Here is a 5,000-nt window from a genome sequence, read left to right on the forward strand (position 1 = left end):
TTTATTTATTTATTTATATATTTATTTACTCATGTGTTTATCTCTATGTATGGATAGGAGGAAAGCTTCTAGGAGCTATCAAAAGTTTTTACGAGAGTAGTAGAGCATGTGTCAGGATTAGAGATGGAGAGAGTGAGTGGTTCGAGGTAAAGGTGTGACTTTGTCAGGGATGTGTTATGTCGCCCTGGCTATTGAACTTATACATGGATGGGGTGGTGCGAGAGGTAAGTGCAAGGGTGCTGGGTCAGGTATTGGTGATGTTTAAAGAAAATGGAGAAAAGTGGGAGGTGAGCCAGCTGTTGTTTGCGGACGACATTGCGCTTGTAGCAGGATCAGAGGAGGGATTGAGGAAGTTGGTGACAGAGCTTGGGAGAGTGTGTGAAAAAAGAAAGTTGAAGATAAATATGGGTAAAAGTAAGGCGATGAGATGTACATGGGGTGAAAGTAGCATCAGACTGGAAGTGAGCATTAAGGGAGAGTGACTGGAGCAAGTGGATAGTTTTAGAAACTTGGGTGCGAATGTGGCAGGAAAGGGTGGAGTGGAGGTGGAGGTAGAATGTAGATTGAGAGAAGCGAGTAAATACCTTGGTGGGTTAAAAAGTGTAATGAGGAATAGACATTTGGGAATGGAGGCTAGGAGGAGATTATATGAAGGAGTGATTATACCAACAGCACTGTATGGGGCAGAAACATGGAACATAAGAGAGGAAGAGAGGAGTTTGAATGTGTTTGAGATGAGGTGTCTGAGAAGTATGATGGGGGTTACTAGGCTGGATAGAATGAGAAATGAGGAGGTGAGGAGGAGAACAGGGGTGGTGAGGGAGTTGGGAGATAGGGTGGATGAAAGAGTATTAGGATGATTTGGACACATGGAAAGAATGAGTGAAGAAAGACTAGTAAGAGAGGTATGGAAGGTAGATGTGGAGGGAGTGAATATGAGGGGGCGTCCTAGGATGAGATGGATGGGTGGGGTAAAGGGGGCTTTATAATTTATTTTTCATGATGATAAAAATCATGATCGTAGTTGTAATACAAGCCTAATCTTAATCATAGTCCTATTCCTATTCCTAATCCTAATCCAAACCTAACTCTATCTCTAACTCAAACACTAAAATTGATCTTATCTTAATCATTCTGAACTAATCCTTTCTCTAATTCTCATCCTAACCTTCATCCTTATCCTGATTTGCTTGTAGTCCATCCATATACCAAAGGCTTTTTCCCCCCTACATGGGGGGTAGCCAAAAAGAAAAGGCATAGACACCATCCCACCCATTTCATTTCCTATATATTCCTCTCCCCTCCACCCTCTACCCTCCCTCATATCTTGGCACCTCCTGGATGTCGGATCATCCCTGCATCCTGTCCACTACCCTGGGTCAGAAGCAGTGTCGCAAGACATAGCACATCCACAGCAAGGCCGCTTCATAAATTCGACGAACCCCCTCTCCGTCCCCTCATGCATCACAGATTCATCTATACACATCCCCTCTCCATTCACCCCTATCTTCTGTCCTCTCTTGTCCTTCCTCCACAGACATTTCTCTGTTTTGTAAAGCCCCTTTCACCCCATCCATCCATCTCATCCTAGGACGCCCCCTCATATTTACTCCTTCCACTTCTGCCTTCCACACTTCTTTAACTAATCTTCCTTCACTCATTCTTTCCATGTGTCTAAACCATCCTAATCCTCTTTCATCAAACCTACCCAACCCCCTCTCCACCCCTGTTCTCCTCCTCACCTCCTCATTTCTCACTCTATCCAGCCTAGTATCCCCTATCATACTTCTCAGACACCTCATCTCAAACACATTTAAACTCCTTCTCTCTTCTTCTCTTATGTTCCATGTTTCTGCCCCGTACATTGCTGTTGGCACAATCACTCCTTCATATAACCTCCTCTTAGCATCCATTCCGAAATGTCTATTTCTCATTACACTTTTCAATCCACCAAGGGATTTACTCGCTTCTCTAAATTTGCATTCTACCTCCACCCCCACTCCTCCCTTTCCTGTCATATTCGCAGCCAAATATCTAAAACTATCCACTTCCTCCAGTCTATCAGCCTTAATGCTCACTTTCATCCTGCTGTCACTCTCTCCCCTTGTACATCTCATCACCTTACTTTTGCCCACATTTATCTTCAGATTCCTTCTTTCACATACCTTCTCAAACTCTGTCACCAACTTCCTCAATCCCTCCTCTGATCCTGATACAAGCGCATTGTCATCAGCAAACAACAACTGGCTCACCTACCACTTTTCTCCATTTTCTTTAAACATCTCCAACCCCTGACCTACTACCCTTGCATTCACCTCTCGCACCACCCCATCCATGTAAAGATTGAACAGCCAGGGCGACATAACACATCCCTGACAAAGTCCCATCTTTACCTCAGACCATTCACTTTCTCCATTTTTAATCCTAACACAAGCTCTACTACTCTCTTAAAAACTCTTGACTGCTTTTAACAGCTTTCCTCCTATCCTATATATCTGCAGTACCTTCCACAGTGCCTTCCTGTCAACCCTAGTGCTACTCCTAATTCTAATCCTAATCCCAATCCTAATCCTATTCATGAATTCAAACCCAAATATAAACCTAACCATTATCCCTATCCTAATATTAACTTTATCCTTAATTTTGACCTTAATTCTATCCCTAAAATTAAACATATTATTATTATAATAATAATAATAATAATAATAATAATAATAATAATAATAATAATAATAATAATAATAATAATAATAATAATAATAATAATAATAATAATAATAATAATAATAATAATAATAATAATAATATAATAATAATAATAATAATAATAATGATATTAATAATAATAATAAAATAATAATAATAATAATAATAATAATAATAATAATAATAATAATAATAATAATAATAATAATAATAATAATAATAATAATGATAATAATAATAATAATAATAAATAATAATAATAATAATAATAATAATAATAATAATAATAATAATAATAATAATAATAATAATAATAATAATAATAATAATAATAATAATAATAATAATAATAATAATAATAATAATAATAATAATAATAATAATAATAATAATAATAATAATAATAATAATAATAATAATAATAATAATAATAATAATAATAATAATAATAATAATAATAATAATAATAATAATAATAATAATAATAATAATAATAATAATAATGATAATAATAATAATAATAATAATAATAATAATAATAATAATAATAATAATAATAATAATAATAATAATAATAATAATAATAATAATAATAATAATAATAATAATAATAATAATAATAATAATAATAATGATAATAACGATAATGATAATGATGATAATAATAAAATTAAAAAAAGTCGGCGACTACAGAAACTTTTTCCCTTGATACAGCGACTAATCTCCTGTCTTCCTAAACTTCGTATTATCACGAACAAAACTTGTTTTGAAGTAGTAATAACCATGTAATTGAACATTCGCTCGCACAGTTAATCCTCACCAGTAATGGGCGTGTCCCTTTGCAGTTTTTGTTATGGCAAACCCGAGACTATTTCATTCGGTTCAGGGGATGAAAAGAGGTCACAAGAAGCTTGTGGAGTTGGTGGTGGTGGTGGGGTGTGTGTGTTGAAAGGGTTGGTGGTCGTGGAAGTGGGGGGCGTGGTGGTGGTAGTAGTGGTGGTAGGGATGGTGGTGGTAGGGGTGGTGGAGGTGGTGATTTTGGTTGAGGACGGGGTGGAGTTGCAAGTGGAGGAAATTGTGGTGTTATTGTACTCAGTGGTCATTTCCGGTAGTATATTTCCCCAAAGGTCTTCTCCACCTTTCACTGTCATTTGTTCCCCATATATTTCTTTTGAGTTAAAAACACCCATAATTACTATGTTTCCTCCTTCTTTTTGTAATTCAATTAATGCATGCTTTGTGTCCTCCAAAATTTTAAAATGATCACTGTCCAAGGCTGTGTTTTTGGGGGCACATATATTACTACAAATCTTCTACTTTTCATGTCACTGTTTTCAACTTTTACTATAAACAATCCCACTTTATTTTTTTCCTTTTGTATATATATATATATATATATCTATATATATATATATGTATACAATATATATACATATGTATATATATATATACATATATATATATATGTATATATATATAATATATATATATATGTATATATATATATATATATATATATATGTATGTGTATGTAATATATATATATATATGTATACTATATACATGTATACATATATATGTATATAGATATATATATATATATATATATATATATATATATACATATATATATAATATAAACACACACATATATATATGACAGTCTTGTTTTGTAGGACGAACGAAGATGGATAAATATGTAATGGTAGACCACAGGAAGTTTGTCGTTCTTGTGAGGGTTCACTCCCTAGGACTGTTGACCATAAAGATAACTGACACATTCAACCCAACATTTATCATTATATGAATGAAGCCCTGATATATATATATATATATATATATATATATATATATATACATACACAAATATATGTATATATATATATATATATACATATATATATATATCTTTTCAGCTTCCATGTGTGTGTGATAGAGAGAGAGAAAGACACAGATAGATAGACAGGCAGATATTAATCCGCCTAATGATAAAGTAGGTGGCTGAGACGACGAAGCGTAATATTTTGCTCCATATGTTCGCAACATTAAATTATGAAAAGATGAGCTTCTTAGTTCCCTCGCTATACCATAATTAGTTGCCTTTTCATATTTGTCCCCCACTGTAGGGTGCTAAATAATAAGTATTCTAGGTATAGTATACTTAAGAGATATTTATTAAGGTAACCGAATGAAAGACAGTAGTTAGTTCATAGATTTATTGATTAATTTTTTATTTTTATAGGTTTCGTTTATTCACTTTTATGTTTTAGATTAGTCTACATGAAAGAATATGT

At 33.5% G+C, this 5,000-nt stretch overlaps 1 protein-coding gene across 1 annotated transcript in view; it reads left to right on the forward strand.

Annotated features, from left to right (window-relative positions):
• The window catches only part of LOC143022053 (uncharacterized), a 736,903-nt gene that overhangs the window by 603,425 nt on the left and 128,478 nt on the right, over positions 1 to 5,000 (forward strand). The gene's annotated exons all lie outside the window — the stretch shown is intronic.

Source organism: Oratosquilla oratoria, chromosome 43, assembly GCF_046742065.1.
Source record: "Oratosquilla oratoria isolate Oo_2021 chromosome 43, ASM4674206v1, whole genome shotgun sequence".
NCBI lineage: Eukaryota > Metazoa > Arthropoda > Malacostraca > Stomatopoda > Squillidae > Oratosquilla > Oratosquilla oratoria.